The sequence below is a fragment of the Ambystoma mexicanum genome, chromosome 11 (assembly GCF_040938575.1).
Source record: "Ambystoma mexicanum isolate Mex_15411 chromosome 11, UKY_AmexF1_1, whole genome shotgun sequence".
NCBI classification, from domain to species: domain Eukaryota; kingdom Metazoa; phylum Chordata; class Amphibia; order Caudata; family Ambystomatidae; genus Ambystoma; species Ambystoma mexicanum.
Genome location: NC_090934.1, coordinates 1,247,172,162 through 1,247,184,333, shown reverse-complemented (window position 1 = coordinate 1,247,184,333; position 12,172 = coordinate 1,247,172,162). Strand labels below are relative to the sequence as shown.

Genomic DNA, 12,172 nt, shown 5'->3' with positions numbered 1-12,172 from the left:
GTTGGCATCAGGCTCACTTGGTGAGCATGGATTCCAATAGACAATGGGTGAACATGGCTGCCCCCACGAGGATCATTGGGGGACTGCGACATGCAGTCTAGCATCAGGGCGGGGTCTGCCCCAAAGGCACCTGGGATACCTGCTGGGTATTTAAACCACGGCCGACCTGAGGCACGCGCTTCGCGTTATTCTGCTTTGCAGCGTGACGTTCACCCGGTCCTGTTCTGCACCCTGGCCTACACGGGCGAGAGAGTTTTAGAACATCGCCATCCTTACCTGTTCAGCTTCAGCTCCTCCATCCAACTGGAGCCTTCTGTAAGCTTCTCCATCGTTCTCCAGCTACATCCCTAGGAACACCGGAAGCAAGAATCGGCAGCTACTTACCCAGTTCTCCTGTAAGGCCTATGCCTTTTTTCGAACATCATCCGCGGCATCTGGTCCCGAAATATCGCTGCTTCCAGGAATCTTCCGTGACCTGTAAAAAACAGCACAGGTCAGTTAACTTGCAAGGACGCTTTCAACGCCGCACCCAGCGCATCCTTACCTTCTCGAACTCAGCCGTCAGTCTTGGCTCATCTCATCAGCCCCTGCAGGATAAGAGAAGAAGGTTGTTAGAGCATTCAACTATACAGACATTATTCTAAAGACACTGAAAAGACTTACCTGAAAAGTGGGGTCACAGCCGGTCTGGACTCCACGCGAAACGCCAGTGAAGCAACTTGGCGGATCAGCCAACAACGACGCACCCCTGCCCAGTACGGTAGGACGGAGAGCGCAACTTTCCGAAAATCAAGGTGAGAGAAGTCCCAAGGGGAAACCGCAAGGGGGAACGCAGGGAGGAGGGTTTCTCGTGGAAGGGAGAAGTCGCTAAATCCACCTCCTGTCTTCCAGAACCGACTCCTGGCAGAACGAACCCCGGGGAAGGTGCCGCGAATCCCGAAGCGTCCCAGACCAGTCCAGAGGCGCCCCCGTGGATGCAAGGTGAGCGTTACACTACATGGGTGCTTTCCAGGAGACTATCCAGGATGACACACTAGAACACCTCACAACAGTGCTGCGACTATTGACTATATTTTGCTAATCACTCACTCTTCCCATTTTTTGTTGACATGGAAGTCCTAGCTAGAGAAGAAAGCGATCATCTTCCCTTGAGAGCTATCATAAAATGGGTGGTCCCTTCAAAAGCATTTAATCAAATTGGGGCAATTGAACTAAATAGTATATGAAATCGGATCCAGTGGACTACACCTAACTTGGATGAAGCAAATAGCGTAATAGAGAGGATAGGGTTTAGCTGTACCATATTAGACGAAAACGCACCGAAATTTGGATAGACCTCTTGTCATTAATAACCGCCTGGCTATTGACACAGCAAACTCTAGTATCATTAGTTACCAGGAGCTGGCAGCTCACATCCCCACCTCAATAATAACCTTTAGAGATAGGAAATTGAGTAAACATCTAACAAAAAATATTATGTGCCATAAACATGCATATGATACTTAAGTACACATAGCCAAAAGATTAATGCGAAAAGATATACACCATATTTATGACAATTTGAATAAACAAGGGAACTAGCAACAACCATTAGAAAATGTACAATTATGTACTGTAAATGGCTAAGGATGCAAAGACAATGAAAAAGAATGGAACGCTCAGGACTCCTGGTGCAATACACTAAAAATAATGATTATTGTGCTTTCTTGCCGATAGTTAATGATCTGAAGCATAACACAGCAATGATTGTGGGAGCCACAAAAGTGGCATGGGAACATTTCAGAAAGACGACCATTGGTGTGAAAACTGATAGAATGGAGGGTAATGTGTTCGCCCAACATAAATGGACAATGGGATATGAGCATAAAGTGATTTTATCATAGTATTAAATCTATCAATAATTCGCGTGCGCCTGGCCCGAAGGCCTCTGTAATGCCCTATTAAAAATGAACCAAAGAATCTGGACACACATATTCTTGTGCTTATTTACTACCTTTAGTATGACTGGGACACTCCCTAAAAGTTGGAGTGAAAGTGTAATTGTCCCAGTATATAAATGGGGACTGAGGACAGATCCAAAGAGCTATAGAATACTGGCCATAATTGCTGACCCCGCTATAATATTTGCACGCCTACTGCTAAAAGAACTCCATGATTGGATTAGCAAGAAAAACATACTAACGCCCCACCAAACTGGGTTCCGTAAGGGTACCAGTAAAATTGAGAATATCCTGGTCCTAACCGAAATCATTGAGCGACCATCGCAAAATAGGCAACAAGCGTATGTTGCATTTGTAGATTTCAACTCTTCATTTGCGACTGTTAAAGGAAGCAAATTATAGCAGATGCTAATCTCTAGGGGGATCCCTAAGGGACTATTTAAAATGATTGTAGCTCTATACACTAACACTACAGTACAAGACTAAGGGCCTCATCACGAGTTGGGCGGAACCCAACCTAAAATCCGGCGGAAACGGTATTGGTGCCACCAATACCGCTCCACCAGATCACGACTGTAAATTCAACCGGCGCTATTACAGGCGGCGGTAGTCCAGCCAGCTGTAATCGTGCGGGCTGTAATAGCTTTGGCACCCAAATGCGCTATTACAGAGCCATCAAAAGTCTGGCGTTGGCGCTATTAGTGCCAGAAAACCGGCGGTAAAGCTGCAGAAAATACCCCAGGCCAAATGCTGGAGGTAAAAGAACACATGAGACAGCAATACGGTCCAGGTAAAAACAATGCACACCAGAGGCCTACAAAAGACCCACCCATGCACAACACACCCACCTAACACCATTTCACCATCAGGAGCAGGGAGGAGACAGCAATAAGGGCCCAGGTGAAAACAATGCACACCAGAAGCCTACTAAAGAGCCACCCATGCACAACACACCCTTCCCAGCACCATGTTGCCCTTTGGAGCTGGGAGCCTTGATGTGGACATCTACTTGCTGCGCCTGGAGCTACAGAGGACTGCCAACTAGGGCCCTGGGAGCACAGGGGGTGCTGGGGATTAGGAGAAGGAGACCAACACAAGCAAGGCGGCCAGCCATCCCCAGGGTCAGGCCAACACCCTGGGCCCTGACTGATGGGCAGCTGGTGACCGAGTACAGGCTGGACAGGGCAACCATCACCTAGTTGCTGGACACAATCCAGGCTGACATAGGCAGCCGTATAGCCATCCGATCTGCTGTGCCCCCACCTGTGAGGCTTGTGTCCGTTCTACAGTACCTCGGACTGGCAGCTACCAACACACCGTTGCCATGATGCATGGCCTGGCCCAGTCCACCTTCAGTGCCGTGCTGGGACAAGTGATGGATGCACTGCTGCTCCATGTCAATGAGCACATTGCATTGCCAGACACACAGGCCCAGGTCAACCAGCTGAAGGCCCAGTTCCATGCCATTGCCCAAGTCCCGAACGTCATAGCAGCCCTGGACTGCACACATGTAGCACTTACCATTCCATGAACGTGCAGATGACGTGTAGCCCTGACCTAACCTTCACCCACTACTGCGCTCGCTAACCAGGATCCACCCACGACTCCATGGTCCTGCGCAACAGTACCCTGCCAACCTACATGGAGAGGAATCGAGGCCAATACACATGGATGTTGGGTGAGTACAAATATAGTCGACACAGGCAGCACTAGCACTGCACCATTTCCATACATTTGCCTTGCACGAGAACCCATGCACACGTTCCACACAGCAGAACACACCCAGTCTGAATGGCACACACTTGTGAAAGCACAGTCACATATGGAAGTCCAACTACCACAAAGCATCTTGTGTGTGTCGCAGTGCTGCTCCTCACCCTGACACAGAAGAGATATCCCACACTGGCCACCAGACAGTCATTCCAATGGAGTCCTAACGTAGGCATGTCCACAAAACCATTATACACGAGTAGTTGGAGTTATGACAATGACCATCCCTGAGATACTGACCCCCGATTGGCCAATCACATGTCTGGCCAAATGTACATGATTGTGCCAAGTAGCACACGCAACACCAGCCATAGCGAATACCACGACACATGGCCTAACAACGTGTCCCCTGAACATGCAGATACAAGGGTACCCTCCTCCAGTACACAATCTCTTACCCCCTGTGAACTCCTCAGCACACAATCCCCCCTCCCCCCTCAGAACTCCCCAAACAGTGCAAGTGGGTCCATGTGCCCAGGGTTTAGCACAACTGTGCTTTGTCCATCTAGGATGGTGGGTGGCGCTTTCCACGTCCGGGTCCCTCTGGTGAGATTGTGCAGGGAACAGTGTCTGGGCGAAGCCTCCAGGGATCCCTCTGTGGGTGTTGTATAGGTAGATAACTGCAGCTGCTGGCGGAGCAGATTGTTTGACTCCCGCGTCTGCTCAGCATGTGCAGATTGGCCCTCACATAGCTCGGGTATTCTTTGTCCAAATCCTGTCAGGGCCGCTGTACAGCTCTCCACCACTCAACGGGTGCGTGCATTATCACGTGCCATGCTCTTGGCAGAATTGCGTATGGCACAGCTTATTGCCTTGAAGTGGCGGTTGTGCTCAGCCGACATGGCCTCAATTCTCAGCTGTCGAGCCTCTATCACATCCAGCCAGCCCATTACAGCAGGTCCCGTGACGATGGGTCTGTCAGGTATGCTCTTGATTGGACTGACAGGTCTGTGCGGGGAGCAGGGGAGCTGTTGGGGGACATGGTGGCATCTATTATGGGGGTGCTGTGGTTGGAGGGGCTGCCTGCAGGGGAACCATAGGAAGGTGTGTATACATCAGGCACTGGTGTGCGGGCACGACATACACGCACAGGTACATGGGGTGTGTGTGCTTCCACTGACACCTGCTCTGGGCTCCCTTGGGGTGTGCCCATCTCATGAGTGGCACTGTAGCTGGGTGAGGACACCAGTGCAGTGTGTCGTACTGCAGTGGTTGTGTGGCCCTCATCCGAGTTAGACGCACTAGTGGCTCCCTCCACATCCTGAATGCCCGTGGTGGCTCCCGGCGTTTGAGGCGCTGACACCCTGCAGCCTTGTGGACGTTGCACCAGTCTGAGTGGGATCCGGTGGGGTGACCTAAGATGTGTCCTGCATCTTTCCTTCTCATGCCGCTCCCTGTGCGGTGGGGGTGGTGGTGCTGGTTAATGTGCGTCGGGACATGGGGCTGTATGTGGATGCTTCTCCCCATCATCATTGCCCTGCGATGATCGCTGCATGCCTGTGGGGTACATAGGGTGTTGTATGAGTTGAGGGTGCTTACATTTGTATCATGCATTTCATGCCTTGCAGTGGATTAGGGCACAGTTTTGATCATGCTTGCCCATTGCATATAAGTCACTCCCCATGTTGTGATTGGTGGAACCTGCTACAGGGGAGGGACACTGCTTGGACATGTTGGTGTGACATCTTTAGATGTCTGTTGAGAATGCACAGCTCCCATGTTGCTATGCCGGGGGGTGGGAGGGCTTTGATACACACCCACACATCACGTTGCTGTGCCATGCCCACGGATGCCTATCCCTTGGGGCTTAGGTTGATACATGTTCGGTACTTAGGGTACCAAGGGGCGCTAGGGTACGGTGGTACGAGGGGGCACTAATGGGTGGCTGTGGTGCGTCTCGTTCATTGCAAACACATACTGGGATTGGAGGGGTGGCCTAACATGATTATGCAGTTTTCAGGGGGGTGTAATCACCTGCAGCCTCCTGGGTTCTGGTTCCTGCCTCCGCTCCACCGACTCCCTCAATTGTGCCCATGTCAATCAGGGTGGTCATCTGCTCCTCCCGATTGAGGTGTCAACTTGGGTGGTGGTAGTCCTGACCCTCCAGTCCCCATGCTCTCGCTCCTGTGCTGGGCCAGGAGACCACGGACCCGCAAGTCATTCAACCGCTTGCGGCAATCCTTCCCACCCCTGGGCACAAGGCCTACCGCTGACACCTTCTGGCTCACTTGTCTCCAGATCTGTGCTCGCTGCTGGGCACTTGTCTTGCGCTGCTGGGGGCCATATAGCTCTTCTTGATGTCCCAAAACCTCCTCAACAAGTATGGCAAGCTCCTGATCAGTGAACTCAGGTTTTCACACCCTGTCCAAGGCTGACTTGCCCCTGGTACGTGCCTGTGACATTTTCAAAGATTAGAGGAGTGGATGGTTTACAGGGGCTGCAATTTTCGGAAGATTGTGATTTCCAAAATGGCAGCCGCTTTATTTCCTGTTCCGGCGGTGACACGTTTACCACGGCGTTAATAGTGCACGCTAATAGCGCCAAGGCTCGGCGGTACCATAATGTGCGCTGGATTTACGGATTCATATCCAGTTTTTCCACCGGGTGCATTTTGCCGTGTGCGCGTGCAAGCCAACTCATGATCTGGCATAAAATACTGTGCAGATGCTGTAAATCAAAAACAAATTGATTATGTGAAAGGGTCATGGGTATGCCCCTATCAAGATTGCGCCAAGGACACCTTTCAACCTGGTGCAGGTGGCCTTTTAGGACAACACCAGACCTAACCCAAAGGTAGTGTAGGGGAATTGACTGGGAATTCCATTCTTGGCTCTCTGGTATGTTTGGAGCTGTGCATGTACATTGGTGCCTGTGTCTCTGACACAAGGCCCACCAGCCTCTATCCTTGCCAGGTCGTTCCTGAAAGACTACTGCTACCAAAATGCACCAGAGTGCTCAGATCTGTGAGATGGATAATAATTCCTGTAAAGCAGCACAGCTCAGAGACAAATTGCAAGTACAACAATGCACCTGGACCTAACAGTCAAGAGCCAGCAAGGAACAGGAGGAAAGAACTGGGTATACCAAGGGAAATTAACACTACTTACCCATTCAGAAGCCGAATGGGAGACCCAGTACCTACTCCAGAATCCCCAGACTGGCTACAGGGGACCAATAGTGACAGAGCTGGACCCAGCAGGAAGAGCACCAGTACTAGGGGAGGCCATTGAAAACTCTGCAAAATCTTTGTAGGCAAGGCTTACTTGAAACAGGAAAGGAACATCAACAAACAACCACAGTGACCGCATGTCAAAGAAGGGGCAGGGCTAAAGGTCCTTATGAACACTTCCAGTGGAAGTCCCAGCCCAAAAGGGGATAGCTCAGACAGAGAATGGTCTAGGTACGCAGCTGATTTGGGTAACCAATGGGTTCAGAGGGAAGCTTCTGAGTGGGAAGGAGAGTGCTATAAAAGGCAGCCAAGTCAGCTGACAGAGCTGTTTAAGGTCGGTCAGAGAGGAGTTGAAGGAGGACCAAACGTCCAGAGAGGAGTGTGTAGCAGCTGGATGAAGACACGGAGGAGACGATTACTGTTTTGAGTGAGTGAAGGTAAGGTGTTGGGTGGGTGTGAGAGAGGGTCTGAAGGTAATTTTGGAGGGCGAGCAGGAGTGGGTTGAGAGTCAGAATGTGAGAAAAGTGAAGTGAGAGGCATGAGGGTGGAACAGAGTAGAGGCAGGAGTAGGACGGAAGTGAGAGGCAGGAGGTAGGATGAGAGTACATCCAGGGGGAAGTGTGAAATCAGGAGGTAGGCTGGAGAAAGAGGGGGAAGAGAGGAGACCAGCGTAGAGAGAGGAGAGTGGGGAAAAGGTTGAGAGACAAAGTGCACCATGGCAATCTGACGAGGCCCCTAGGTCAACTAGGAAGTCCCAGAGAGAGTCAGAGATAAGGCCACAGCCTTTAGACACTCCCTAGAATAGGGATTAGACACCAGATACTAGGGGTACGCTGGCTATAGTTAATCGGCAGTGCAATAAGACCTTTTGGAGTAGAGAGTCTAGAATAGGGGTTGGGAGAAAGGTGTACAGGGACCCCACCTAGACTGAGAGCCCCAATTGCCTATTTCTGTAAAACCATTTATGTCATAAATCTGAAAACATAATGGCTATGTCCTGTGACTCATTGTCTCAGGCGGATAGCTCAGGGGCAACATGCTCGCCTTGGAAGCAAGGCGACACAGAGCACCACAGGCTCGATCCCCGGGTCCGCACTTAGAAACCTCTGGGTATTGAGAACTTTTCAGAGTAAGTATTTTGAGCACAATACTTTCAGGATTCTCAAAATAATGGTGCATCAATTCCTTTTAAACTGTACGGTAGATTTGTAATTAATTGCATACATTCATAATGAATGTTCGGGTGGGTTATCAGTGTACATATCGTTTAGTGGTTACTGTGGTGAGGCATTCGTGCCCATGTGTGTCTCTTTGGAAAAAGCGTAAGATGCACACTCAAGAACTCTGATCACACCAACAAAACATCAGGGGCACAAACCCAACGAATTAAGAGTGCAGGGAACCTAAACCCCTATGAGGCTGAGAGTAAAGGGGCAGAGTACCAGAAGCACAGGCAAACGGTCAGAGTAGGGACAGAGCACAATTACACAAGCAAAGGGCTTAGAGCATGGTGCAAAATAAATGTGCACTTGCCACTAGCCCCACTGGCTAGTGATATTTTACTCTTGGCGAGTAAGAAACGGCGTGCTGGGTGTATGTATAGAATTGAGGTGGCAAGTGACTTTTTATATGGCTGGCCAGTAAATTGCAACTTCATTTCTTCCCTGTCGGCTTAGAGTAAAGACACGATGCATCAGGATTCCACTTAGGAGCTCCTAGTACAGGCAAAGCATCCCAAGGACACCAAAAGCATTCTGACAAACGGAGCAAAAGAAGCACACGCAAGAGATAATGCTGCAGGGTCACAACCAAATGCTCAGAGATGAAGCGAAGCAGAAGCAGCACACACTGAAAGGGTCTGGACAAATCCACAATATATGAACAATTGCCTTCATAATAACGCCAGCACTCTTAATCCTGCTCTCCCTCCTTCTTAATTAGTTGGGAATTTGATTGTCAAGACCAAACAAGTTGGGTGACAAAAAGTATATGTCCCGGCAGGGTGAGTCAAAAAGGTTCTGTAGGACTTGCTGGCCAAAAGCAGCATCTTTATTAGAAGAAGTATTAAAGAAATAATGCTTACAAAAACATCAGCAGTGGCTCAAGTGGCTGCCCTAGAGATGCCCAATATTGGTTGGAAGACCAGCAATGCTGCTTTAGTTCTGGTCAAATGAGTGTGAAGTCTCTGAGGAACATGAAGATTTGGCAATTCATTAGCTTTGGAGATAAAATAAACTATCCATCTTGCCATGGTTGCTTAAGCAGCTTTGTCGCCGGGTATGGTCCACCATAGGTCAAACGGTGATCAGCCTTTCCGAAGGATTTAGGGCTTACCTTACCAAGTAAAGCCCCATAAACATCTAGATTATGTAACCTCTCCTCAGCTGAAAGAGTTTGGTCTCGGCTGAAAGACCGAAGAGCAATCTCCTGGTTAAGATGGAATCTTGTCAATAACTGCTGAATGAACGACAGAAAGGTTGTAAGGAGCACCTGGTATGAGGGAAAAATTATATAAAGAACTTATGATGAGAATGGCTTGTAACCTTGCCAGTCATCATGGTGACATGATTGCAACTGGGAAGGCAGTATTCCATGTCAACAAATGTAAGAAAAAAGAGGCTAAAGCTTCATCATCTTGTGCTCAATAGCACCCAAAGTAGTTGGATCCAATGAAGACCCAGAGGCTTAAAAGGAGGATCTGCAAACTCCACTGCCAGCATCAGGGTCTTTGTGGAGATTGCTCTTTGCTCCTTGTACTGCCCCGATGCAATCTGAATGTCCTGACCTGGCCTCCATCTTGATCGCCTGACCCTGTCCGGAGCACATTCCCCTAAAAGTCATGGCGGGCAGAAATTGGGCATTCCGAAGCATGTGAGAGCCGCAGAGCCTTGATGATCATCCCTGATCCCTTTTTGCAGAGGCCAATGCCATCCTAAGGGTCCCCCTGCAACTGGATCCCGCTTGTCATGCCTGCCCGAAGCAATCTCCAGGCCCGACCCTGCTTCCGTCCTGCCTGCCTGACCACTTCCATATACAGGTGAGGAATTGGGCAATAAAAGCAGGTGACTGCCTAATTGCCACCTCTCCTAGGCTTCTTTCAGTGAAGGTCTGATAAGCCGAACCTGTTTGGGCCTGGTAGTGACACAGACACAACAACTCTGCCTTACATTATATACGTTTTACTAACATTGAGGACCTAACACTTTTTTTGTTCCTTTTGTTTTCTTGGTAGCTTTTGACCTTGCACACCCTGACTGAATTGTGATTTAGCATTGCTATTTTTGTTTTGGTCGCCTTTAGCCTTGCCAACCATAGCTTAACAACTTCCAATTGCCACTATACCCCTCACTTGGCAAACTGATCTTGTAGCTACTAAACCTGCTACTCACCTACTTGTAAACTGGGCCATAGCCCAATCTTCACGTATACCCACATGCACCTCTCTTCTCCTAAATTGTCCAAAGGCTCCCCCTCCTTCCATCTCTTCTCACTACGTGCCTACCTAACCATCTCCTCTACTATTTCTCACTGTCCTCCTCTGCTCTTTCTCACTGTCCTCTATCAACCTCTTGCTCAGGGACTTTGCCGACTCCCCAATACCGTCCCATCTCTCTCCAACCCACTTTTCCTGCTCTACCCATTGCTATCTGTTGTTAACCCTTTAAATAACATCCCGGCCACTCATCCCTCCCAGGCACTATCCAGTCTAAAGTCATCTATCCTGTCTATCAACCTCTGCCACAACCCTCCTCTTCCTCTTTTCCTCCTCACCCCAGTCACCCCCAACATATATCCCCCTAGGCATCTGAAATGCCCAATCCATATGGAATAAATCATCTTTTGTCACTGGCCGCTTTACCTCCCATTAACTTAAACTCTGCAAAAACTCAAACTCCTGCATCTCCTAGAACTCATACATCACCTCCATCACACCTCATCCCGTTGGTGTCCCTTCGGGATCTGTTCTTGGTCCATTCCTGTCCATGCTTTACATCACCTTCCTGGGTGAACTCCCCTACTCCTTTGACTTTCATTTCCACCTCTTTCCCCGCTGACACTCGGATCATCTTCGGCTTCCTATCCTTCACCCTTAACGTCTCACAAAACCAAACTCTGTCATAGCCATTTACAACTAGATGATATTCCACTCCTTGATCCTAAACACTAAGCAGAAATTATATTTCCGTCCAATTCAATGCTAATCTGACTCTCTCATATCCCATCTCCTTACACTGGACATCTTAATCCCGACACAAAGAATTGCAACCTTGGGGTCTTCTTTGACAACAACCTTGGACTAGACAGTTCATTACAGGCACTGGCACAACTGCAGTAGTCGGGCTCCTCAACATTATAAAATACACCCCAGCTCAACCAAAATGCTAATATCCACTCTTGTGCTCATTAAACTTGATTATTGCTGAAGGCCTACTCCTCCGTCTCCTGCGCTACTCCTTCTCTCTGCTTACCAAATTCCTGCACTTTGCTACTCACAGCCTCTACATCCTATCCCTCACCTTTACTCACTACCACAATGCTGGCTGGCTCAATGCAAAAACCAAGGCCTCTATACATTTCTTCTTCTGACCTCCAAATCCATGCACGGTTTTGCCCCCACTCTGCCTTGCTGACTGCATCTCCTTTTACTCGCCTTCATACACCTTACGTTCGCTCTTGCTCCTCAAGCATCCACCTCCTCCCGCTTCCACTCCAATGGAACACACTTCCCAAATGCCCATATCATAATGATCGCATCCCTTGAACACTTTAAGACCAGACTCCGGCTACACCTTCTGTCTGACAAAGGGTCTCCATTCACCCTCCCCAACTGACTCCCATCCACTCTGGCCAAAATACTTCTTTGCATTCCTGTGCTCAGCTGTAAATGTGTATAATATTTAGTGGAATTGCTGGCTATGTCTGTTACACCTTCCATGTACCAGGTTTCTGTATCCCATTACATGTCCTCCTCAACAACCGGCTACGTCTTCCAGATAATCTTAATCTGTATTGCAAGGACACCCTATCCTGGGACTGAACGTCTCTTGTATTGTTCCCTATGGATGTCATTTCTGGTCGAAATGACATCTCAACCCTCAATAAATGCAAATATAAATAAATGAAGTGAATCAAAGTGTCTTTTTACAGCATAGATTAAGAAAAGAAAAATCGTATCTTGGGTAATGAGAACTGCTGAAATGGCAAACTCCCTGCATTTGTAAAGATAATACCCCTTTAACTGCCATGCCCCCCACCCCCCGTGCCAAGGCCTTTTTTGGTGATTTTGGTACGT

The 12,172-nt window shown here is 48.9% G+C and overlaps 1 long non-coding RNA gene across 2 annotated transcripts in view; it reads left to right on the top strand.

The window, feature by feature from the left end:
• LOC138504277 (uncharacterized) overlaps positions 1 to 12,172 on the top strand; it is a 152,996-nt gene that overhangs the window by 56,198 nt on the left and 84,626 nt on the right. The gene's annotated exons all lie outside the window — the stretch shown is intronic.